This window comes from Arachis hypogaea, chromosome 13, assembly GCF_003086295.3.
Source record: "Arachis hypogaea cultivar Tifrunner chromosome 13, arahy.Tifrunner.gnm2.J5K5, whole genome shotgun sequence".
Taxonomy (NCBI): Eukaryota; Viridiplantae; Streptophyta; class Magnoliopsida; order Fabales; family Fabaceae; genus Arachis; species Arachis hypogaea.
This window is the reverse complement of record NC_092048.1, coordinates 107,979,639-107,990,686: the sequence shown is the minus strand read 5'-3', so window position 1 is coordinate 107,990,686 and position 11,048 is coordinate 107,979,639. Positions and strand designations below refer to the sequence as shown.

Genomic DNA, 11,048 nt, shown 5'->3' with positions numbered 1-11,048 from the left:
GGAGACAGCAGGAAAGCAGAGGTTCAGAGGAACGAAAGCATCTCTATGCGCTTATCTGAAATTCTCACCAATGATTTACATAAGTATTTCTATCCTTATTTTATTATATATTTTCGAAAACTCCATAACTATTTTATATCCGCCTGACTGAGATTTACAAGGTGTCCATAGCTTGCTTCATACCAACAATCTCCGTGGGATCGACCCTTACTCACGTAAGGTTTATTACTTGGACGACCCAGTGCACTTGCTGGTTAGTTGTATCGAAGTTGTCAAAGAAAAATAATTTATTAAGACATGCGTACAGAGTTTTTGGCGCCGTTGCCTGAGATCACAATTTCGTGCGCCAATTCCAAAGTGGTTTTGGAACACTCTCTTTCTTGCCTCTTGGAGTGGGTTGTTTTCCTTTAGGAGCCATGATCTTAGTGGGTATGGTTTAGTGATCACGGATAAACACACCAAACTTAGAGGTTTGCTTGTCCTCAAGCAAAAGAAAAGAAAGGAGAGGGATAGAAGGAGAGCTAGTGTAGGATGGTGGATGAGAAGAAGGAGGCCGAATGGGTTTTTAAAAGGGAGGGGGTTTTTGAAAATAGGGAGAAAGATAAGATAGAAGATATGATTTTAAAAAAAAATAAGTATGATAAGAAAAAATATAATTTAAAATTGAAAAGATATGAAAGATATTTGAAAAAGATAAAATTGGATTTTTGAAAAAGATAATATGGAGATTTGAAAAAGATATTGATTAGTTGAAAAGATTTTTGAATGAAAAGAGATAGATTTGTTTTGAAAATTTTGAAAAAGAGTTGAATTGGATTGAAAAAAAAAAGGATTTGTGCTTATGGATTAAGATACATTTAATATTTTTAAAGAAGGGTTTTTAGAAATTAGGAATTTTAGAAATCAGGGTTTGTAACATGTTTATGCAAGAAATCCTGAATTGAAACATGAAAATTAAGATTAAAATGAAAAATATGAAGAAAAAACGAATTTACCTCCTCCCCACCATCTTGGCGTTTGAACGACCAAACGCTGCATGTTTTGGGTGTTCAACGCCCAACTGCTGCTTCTCCTGGGCGTTCAACGCCCAGCTGTTGCTTCTTTCTGGCGTTGAACGCCAGGAACTCCTTTGTCACTGGGCGTTTTTCTGAACGCCTAGGATGCTGTAAATCTGGTGTTAAACGCCCAGAAGGAGCTTCTTTCTGGCGTTCAACGCCCAGAAGATGCTTCTTTCTGGCGTTTAACACCCAGATGGCTATCCTTACTGGCGTTCAACGCCCAGTGGATGCTTCTTTTGGGCGTTGAACGCCCAAAACAGACTATTACTGGCGTTTTCTTGCCAGTGAGCTCTTTTTCTCTGTTTTGTGTGCAGAATCCTTCTGTAACCCTGTAAACTTATACAATTGACTCTTTACTTTAGTATCAGTGAACTTTATATAAACAAATAAAATCAAGAATAGGGCAAAATGCTTAGAGGAAGTGATGCCCCATGGATGGGTTGCCTCCCAGCAAGCGCTTCTTTATTGTCTTTAGCTGGACCTTGCTGAGTTTTTAATCTAGCCTCAGCCTTGAGCACTCTTGCTCAACATTGCCTTCAAGATAGTGCTTGATTCTCTGTCCATTAACAATGAACTTCTTATCAGAATCAATATCTTGAAGCTCCACATAACCATATGGTGATACACTTGTAATCACATATGGTCCCCTCCACCGGGACTTCAGTTTCCCGGGGAATAGCCTGAGCCTAGAGTTAAACAATAGAACCTTTTGTCCTGGTTCAAAGATTCTAGATGACAGCTTTCTGTCATGCCACTTTTTTTATTTCTCTTTATAAAGCTTGGCATTTTCGAAAGTAGTGAATCTGAATTCCTCTAGCTCATTTAGCTGGAGCAATCTTTTTTTTCCAGCTAATTTGGCATCAAAGTTTAGGAATCTGGTTGCCCAGTAGGCTTTATGTTCCAGTTCCACGGGCAGGTGGCATGCCTTACGATACACAAGTTGGTATGGAGAGGTCCCTATAGGAGTCTTGAATGCTGTTTTGTAAGCCCACAGAGCATCATCCAAGCTTCGTGCCCAATCCTTTCTACGGGTACTTACAGTCCGTTCCAGGATTCTTTTTAGTTCTCTGTTAGAGACTTCAGCTTGCCCATTTGTCTGTGGATGATATGGAGTCGCCACCTTGTGGCGAATCCCATACCGGACCATGGCAGAGTAAAGCTGTTTGTTGCAGAAGTGAGTGCCCCCATCACTGATTAGTACCTTGGGAACACCAAACCTGCTGAATATATGTTTCTGGAGGAACTTCAGCACTGTTTTAGTATCATAGGTGGGTGTGGCAATGGCCTCAACCCATTTTGATACATAGTCAACTGCCACCATAATATAAGTGTTTGAGTATGATGGTGGGAAAGGCCCCATGAAATCAATACCCCATACATCAAACAACTCAATCTCCAAGATTCCTTGTTGAGGCATGGCGTAACTGTGAGGCAAATTTCCAGCTCTCTGGCAACTGTCACAGTTACGTACAAACTCTCGGGAATCTCTGTAGAGTGTAGGCCAGTAGAAGCCACATTGGAGGACCTTGGTGGCTGTTCGCTCACCTCCGAAATGACCTCCATATTGTGACCCATGGCAATGCCATAAGATCCTTTGTGCTTCTTCTTTAGGCACACACCTACGGATTATGCCATCTGCATATCTCTTAAAGAGATAGGGTTCATCCCACAAGTAGTACTTTGCATCAGTAATTAATTTTTTCTTTTGTTTCCTGCTGTACTCCTTGGGAATGAACCTTGCAGCTTTGTAGTTTGCAATGTCTGCAAACCATGGTGTTTCCTGAATGGCAAACAAATGCTCATCAGGAAAGGTCTCAGAGATTTCAAGAGAGGGGAATGACGTCCCTTCTATTGACTCTATCCGGGACAGATGGTCAGCCACTTGGTTCTCTGTCCCTTTTCTGTCTCTTATTTCTATATCAAACTCTTGTAGAAGCAACACCTATCTTATGAGTCTGGGTTTTGAATCCTCCTTTGTGAGTAGATATTTAAGAGCAGCATGATCTGTGTACACAATCACTTTTGATCCTACTAAGTATGATCTAAACTTGTCAATGGCATAAACCACTGCAAGCAATTCTTTTTCTGTGGTTGTGTAATTTTTCTGGGCATCATTCAAAACACGGCTAGCATAATAAATGACATGCAAAAGCTTGTCATGCCTCTGCCCCAGTACTGCACCAATGGCGTGATCACTGGCATCACACATTAGCTCAAATGGTAATGTCCAGTCTGGTGCAGAAATAACTGGTGCTGTGACCAGCTTGGCTTTCAGCGTTTCAAACGCCTGCAGACACTCTGTGTCAAACACAAATGGCGTGTCAGCAGCTAGCAGATTGCTCAGAGGTTTTGCGATTTTTAAAAAATCCTTTATAAACCTCCTATAGAATCTTGCATGCCCCAGAAAGCTTTTAATTGCCTTAACATTGGCAGGTGGTGGTAATTTTTCAATTACCTCTATTTTTGCTTGATCCACCTCTATTTCCTTGTTTGAAATTTTATGCCCAAGGACAATCCCTTTAGTCACCATAAAGTGACATTTTTCCCAGTTTAAAACCAGGTTAGTCTCTTGGCATCTTTTCAGAACTAGTTTCAGGTGATCAAGACAGGAGCTGAATGAGTCTCCATATACTGAGAAGTCATCCATGAAGACTTCCAGAAATTTTTCCACCATATCAGAGAAAATAGAGAGCATGCATCTCTGGAAGGTTGCAGGTGCATTGCATAGCCCAAAGGGCATCCTTCTATAAGCAAACACTCCGGATGGACATATGAATGATGTTTTCTCTTGATCCTGGGGATCTACTGCAATCTGGTTATAGCCTGAGTAGCCATCCAAAAAGCAGTAATAATCATGACCTGCTAGTCTCTCTAGCATCTGGTCTATGAATGGTAAAGGAAAATGATCCTTTCTGGTGGCTGTATTGAGCCTTCTGTAGTCAATACACATGCGCCACCCTGTAACTGTTCTTGTAGGAACCAGTTCATTTTTTTCATTATGAATCACTGTCATGCCTCCCTTTTTTGGGACGACTTGAACAGGGCTCACCCAGGGGCTATCAGAAATGGGATAAATAATCCCAGCCTCTAGTAATTTGGTGACCTCTTTCTGCACCACTTCCTTCATGGCTGGATTTAGCCGCCACTGTGGTTGAACCACTGGTTTGGCATTATCCTCCAATAGGATTTTGTGCATGCATCTAGCTGGGCTTATGCCCTTAAGGTCACCTATGGACCACCCAAGAGCTGTCTTGTGTGTCCTTAGCACTTGAATAAGTGCTTCCTCTTCCTGTGAATTTAAAGCAGAGCTTATGATCACTGGAAAGGTGTCACCTTCTCCCAGAAATGCATATTTCAAGGATGGTGGCAGTGGCTTGAGCTCTGGTTTAGGAGGTTTTTCCTCTTTCAGAAGAAAGTTCAGAGGCTCTTTCATGTCCCCTGAATCCTCCAAATCAGGCTGAACATCTTTAAAGATGTCTTCCAACTCTGATTCGAGACTCTCAGCCATGTTGATCTCTTCTACCAAAGAGTCAATAAGGTCAACTTTCATGCAGTCTGTTGATGTGTCTGGATGCTGCATGGCTTTGACAGCGTTCAACTTGAACTCGTCATCGTTGACTCTCAGGGTTATTTCCCCCTGTTGGACGTCAATGAGGGATCGTCCAGTTGCTAGGAAGGGTCTTCCTAGAATGAGAGTAGCACTCTTGTGCTCCTCCATTTCCAGCACAACAAAGTCAGTGGGAAAGGCGAATGGCCCAACTCTGACAATCATGTCCTCAATCACGCCTGATGGGTATTTAGTGGAACCATCAGCAAGTTGGAGACATATCCGGGTTGGTTTAACTTCTTCAGTTAAGCCAAGCTTCCTGATAGTGGATGCAGGTATTAGGTTGATGCTTGCCCCAAGATCACATAAAGCTGTCTTGGTGCAATTACCTTCTAATGTGCATGGTATCAGAAAACTCCCAGGGTCTTTAAGCTTTTTAGGAAAGCTTTTCAGAATGACTGCACTACATTCTTCAATGAGGAGAACTCTTTCAGTTTCTCTCTAATCCTTCTTATGACTCAAGATTTCTTTTATGAACTTGGCATAAGAAGGTATTTGCTCAAGTGCCTCTGCAAATGGAATCTTTATTTCAAGAGTCCTGAGATAATCTGCAAAGCGAGCAAATTGCTTATCCTGCTCCTCTTGGCAGAGTTTTTGAGGATAAGGTATCTTGGCTTTATATTCCTCAACCTTAGTTGATGTAGGTTTATTTCCTACAAAAGTAGTTGAAGAAGCCTTTTTAGATGGGTTGTTATCAGCACTTGTATGTGTCTGATCCCTCACTGGCAATTGAGTGCCAGAGTTAGAAGCTGGAGTGACGTTAGACGCCAGCTCCTCATCTGTTCCTAGCGTCTGAACGCCAGAACTGTGCTTCTTTTGGGCGTTCAACGCCAGATCCTTGCTTGTTTCTGGCGTTGAACGCCAGTCCTGAGCATGGTCTGGGCGTTCAGCGCCAGCCTTCCACCCAATTTCTGGCGTTTTAATGCCATAATTATTTTTCCCTGGGCTCTTACTGTCCTCAGGTGGATTTTGGGTGGTTTGCTCATTTCTTGGCTTCTTGCTGCCTTGAGGTGGGGTATTTAATGTCTTCCCACTTCTTAATTGAACTGCTTGGCATTCTTCTGTTATTTGTTTTGACAGCTGCTGCTTTGTTTGCTTCAATTGTTCTTCCATATTTATGTTAGCCATCCTTGTCTCTTGTAGTCTATCCTTGAATTCGGCTAACTGCTTTGTTAGAAAGTCCAGTTGCTGATTGAATTCAGCAGCTTGTTTTACAGGACTGAGTTCAGCAGTTACTATTTTAACCTCTTCTTTCATGGAAGGGTCACTGCTTAGGTACAGATGCTGATTTCTGGCAACTGTATCAATGAGCTCTTGAGCTTCTTCAATTGTCTTTCTCATGTGGATGGATCCACCAACTGAGTAGTCTAGAGAGATTTGAGCTCTTTCTGTAAGTCCATAATAGAAGATGTCTAACTGAACCCACTCTAAAAACATTTCAGAGGGGCATTTTCGTAGCATCTCTCTGTATCTCTCCCAGGCATCATAAAGAGATTCATTATCCCCTTGTTTAAAGCCTTGGATGTCCAGCCTTAGCTGTGTCATCCATTTTGGAGGAAAGTATTGGTTCAGGAATTTTTTTGTCAGCTGTTTCCATGTCCTTATGCTAGCCTTAGGTTGGTTATTTAACCACCTTTTAGCTTGGTCTTTTACAGCAAATAGAAACAGTAATAATCTGTAGACATCCTGATCTACTTCCTTATCATGTACTGTGTCAGCAATCTGTAAAAACTATGTCAGAAACTCTGTAGGTTCTTCCTGTGGAAGACCGGAATACTGGCAACTTTGCTGCACCATGATAATGAGTTGAGGATTCAACTCAAAGCTACTGACTCCAATGGAGGGTATGCAGATACTACTCCCATATGAAGCAGTAGAGGGATTAGCATATGACCCCAGAGTCCTCCTGGACTGTTCATTTCCGCTTAGGTCCATGATGGAAAAAGGGAGATGATGTAAAATAGAAGAAAATATTTTTATTTATTTAATTATTTATTTATTTCGAAAACAAAATAAATTAAAATAAAATAAATAAAAATAGGTGAAGATTTTCGAAAAAAATGAGGAGAGAGAAAGTGGTTAGGAAGTTTTGAAAAGGATATGATGATTTTTGAAAAAGGTTTTAAATTTTGAAATAAAAATCTGAATTTTAAAGGTAAATTTCGAAAATTTGCTTTAAAATAGAGAGAAAAGATATTTTTGGATTTAAAGAGGAGAGAGAAAAACAACAAGATAGTACAAGATTTAAAATTTTTAGATCTAATGCTCCTTGTTTTCGAAAATTTTGGAGGGAAAACACCAAGGAACACCAAGCTTAAAAATTTTAAGATCAAGACACAAGGAAACTCAAGAACACTTTGAAGACTCACAAGAACACAAGAACATGAAGAAAGAACACCAAACTTAAAATTTTTAGAAAACCAAACTAAAATTTTTGAAAAACAAAGAAAAATCAACAAGAAAACACCAAACTTAAAGTTTGGCACAAGATTTATTCAAAGAAAATTATTTTTGAAAAAGATTTTAAAAATAGGCTAGCCAATTACTAAGAACATAAGCACCACGCTCTAGCTAATTGAGTTATAAGTTTAAAGTGTTTTAACAAGGTATAAATAATAAAAGACTCTAAACCAAAAAGAAAATTTTTTCCTAATCTAAGCAACAAAATAAACCGTCAGTTGTCCAAACTCAAACAATCCCCGGCAACGGTGCCAAAAACTTGGTGCACGAATTGTAAATCACACTTTTTACAACTCGTACCACTAACCAACAAGTGCACTGGGTCGTCCAAGTAATAACTTACGTGAGTAAGGGTCGATCCCACGGAGATTGTTGGCTTGAAGCAATCTATGGTTATCTTGTAACTCTTAGTCAGGAAAACAATAAAATAATTCACTTATCAAATTTGATTGCAAGGAATAAAAGGGCAGAACACAAATTATACTTGTATGCAATGATGGAGAATATGTTGGAGTTTTGGAGATGCTTTGTCTTCTGAAATTCTGCTTTCTTCTATTTTCTGATTCACGCACGCATGTCCTCCTATGGCAAGCTGTGTGTTGGTGGATCACCGTTGTCAATGGCTACCATCCATCCTTCCAGTGAAAAGGGCCCAGATGCGCTGTCACCGCACGGCTAATCATCTGCAGGTTCTCAATCGTACCGGAATAGGACTTACTATCCTTTTGCGTCTGTCACTACGCCCAGCACTCGTGAGTTTGAAGCTCGTCACAGTCATTCAATCCCTGAATCCTACTCGGAATACCACAGACAAGGTTTAGACTTTCCGGATTCTCTTGAATGCTGCCATCAATCTAGCTTATACCACGAAGATTCTAATTAAGAGATCTAAGAGATATTCATTCATTCTACGGTGAAACGTAAGTAGTTGTCAGGCACGTGTTTGTGGAGGAATGATGATGATTGTCACGTTCATCACATTCATATTGAAGTGCGAATGGATATCTTAGATAGGAACACGCATGTTTGAATGGAAAACAGAAATACTTGCATTAATTCATCGAGACACAGCAGAGCTCCTCACCTCCAACAATGGAGTTTAGAGACTCATGCCGTCAAAAGGTACAAAGTTCAGATCTAAAATGTCATGAGATACAAGATAAGTCTCTAAAAGTTGTTTAAATACTAGACTAGTAAACTAGGTTTACAGAAAATGAGTAAACTAAGATGGATAGTGCAGAAATCCACTTCTGGGGCCCACTTGGTGTGTGCTGGGGCTGAGACTTAAGCTAATCACGTGCATAGGGCTGTTTTGGGCGTTCAACGCCAGCTTTGGATCCTTTTCTGGCGTTGAACTCCAACTTGTAACTTGTTTCTGGCGCTGGACGCCAGACTGCAACATGGAACTGGCATTGAACGCCAGGTTACGTCGTCTATCCTTGAGCAAAGTATGGACTATTATATATTTCTGAAATTCCCTGGATGTCTACTTTCCAACGCAATTGGAAGCGCGCCATTTGGAGTGCTGTAGCACCAGAAAATCCATTCCGAGTGCAGGGAGGTCAGAATCCAACAGCATCAGCAGTCCTTTTTCAGCCTGAATCAGATTTCTGCTCAGCTCCCTCAATTTCAGCCAGAAAATACCTGAAATTAAAGAAAAATACACAAACTCATAGTAAAGTCCAGAAATATGAATTTTGCCTAGAAACTGCTGAAAATAAACTAAAAACTAACTAAAACACACTAAAAACTATATGAAATTAACCCCAAAAAGCGTATAAAATATCCGCTCATCATTCTTCTACTTACATTAGGAATCTCTATATTGTGACATAGAGGATTCTATATGTTCTTTTCTGTTTTCTTCTTTTTCATATGAGCAGGAACAAGGATAAGAACATTCTTGTTGAGGCTGATCCTGAACCTGAAAGGACTCTGAAGAGGAAGCTAAGGGAAGCTAAAGCACAACTCTCTGGAGAAAATCTGACAGAAATTTTCGAAAAAGAAGGAGACATGGCCGAAAATAATAACAATGCAAGGAAGATGCTTGGTGACTTTACTGCACCAAATTCTAATTTACATGGAAGAAGCATCTCAATCCCTGCCATTGGAGCAAACAATTTTGAGCTAAAACCTCAATTAGTTTCTCTGATGCAACAGAACTGCAAGTTTTATGGACTTCTATTAGAAGATCCTTTTCAGTTCTTAACTGAATTCTTGCAAATCTGTGATACTGTTAAGACCAATGGGGTTGATCCCAAGGTCTACAGGCTTATGCTTTTCCCGTTTACTGTAAGAGATAGAGCTAGAATATGGTTGGACTCTCAACCTAAAGACAGCCTGAACTCTTGGGATAAGCTGGTCACGGCTTTCTTAGCCAAGCTCTTTCCTCCTCAAAAGCTTAGTAAGCTTAGAGTGGATGTTCAAACCTTCAAACAGAAAGAAGGTGAGTCCCTCTATGAAGCTTGGGAGAGATACAAGGAACTGACCAAAAAGTGTCCTTCTGACATGCTTTCAGAATGGACCATCCTGGATATATTCTATGATGGTCTGTCTGAATTATCTAAAATGTCACTGGACCATTCTGCAGGTGGATCCATTCACCTAAAAAAATGCTTGCAGAAGCTCAAGAACTCATTGACATGGTTGTAAATAACCAGTTCATGTACACTTCTGAAAGGAACCCTGTGAGTAATGGGACACCTATGAGGAAGAGAGTTCTTGAAAATGATACTCTGAATGCCATATTGGCTCAGAATAAAATATTGACTCAGCAAGTCAATATGATCTCTCAGAGTCTGAATGGATTGAAGAAATCATCCAACAGTACTAAAGAGGCATCTTCTGAAGAAGAAGCTTATGATCCTGAGAACCCTGCAATAGCAGAGCTGAATTACATGGGTGAACCCTATGGAAACACCTATAATCCCTCATGGAGAAATCATCCAAATTTCTCATGGAAGGATCAACAAAAGCCACAACAAGGCTTTAATAATGGTGGAAGAAACAGGTTTAGCAATAGCAAACCTTTTCCATCATCCACTCAGCAACAGACAGAGAATTCTGAGTAGAACCCATCTAGCTTAGCAAATATAGTCTCTGATCTATCTAAGGCCACTGTGAGTTTCATGAATGAAACAAGGTCCTCTATTAGAAATTTGGAGGCACAAGTGGGCCAACTGAGTAAAAGGGTCACTGAAACTCCTCCTAGTACTCTCCCAAGCAATACAGAAGAAAATCCAAAGAGAGAGTGCAAGGCCATTGACTTGACCATCATGGTCGAACCTACAAGGGAGGAGGAGGATGTGAATCCTAGTGAGAAAGACCTCCTGGGACATTCAGTGACCAATAAGGAGTCTTCCTTTGAGGAACCAAAGGAATCTGAGGCTCATCTAGAGACCATAGAGATTCTATTGAACCTCCTTCTGCCCTTCATGAGCTCTGATGAGTATTCTTCTTCTGAAGAGAATGAAGACATTACTGAAGAGCAAGTTGCTAAGTACCTTGGTGCAATCATGAAGCTGAATGCCAGACTATTTGGTAATGAGACTTGGGAGGATGAACCTCCCTTGCTCACCAATGAACTAAATGCATTGGATAAGCAGAAATTACCTCAAAAGAAACAGGATCCTGGCAAATTCTTAATACCCTATACCATAGGCATCATGACCTTTGAGAAGGATCTGTGTGACCTGGGGTCAGGAATAAACTTAATGCCACTCTCTGTAATAGAGAAACTCGGGATCTTTGAGGTGCAAGCTGCCAAAGTCTCATTAGAGATGGTAGACAACTCAAAAAAGCAGGCTTATAGACAAGTAGAGGACGTGTTAGTAAAGGTTGAAGGCCTTTACATCCCTGCTGATTTCATAATCATAGACACTGGGAAGGATGAGGATGAATCCATCATCCTTGGAAGACCCTTC

At 40.5% G+C, this 11,048-nt stretch overlaps 1 non-coding gene across 1 annotated transcript; it reads right to left on the bottom strand.

Annotated features, from left to right (window-relative positions):
• Positions 1-9,531: 9,531 nt before the first annotated feature.
• On the bottom strand, positions 9,532-9,639 carry LOC112739814 (small nucleolar RNA R71). Its single transcript, XR_003170752.1, has one exon. It is a non-coding gene; the product is annotated as a small nucleolar RNA R71 (small nucleolar RNA).
• Positions 9,640-11,048: the final 1,409 nt, after the last annotated feature.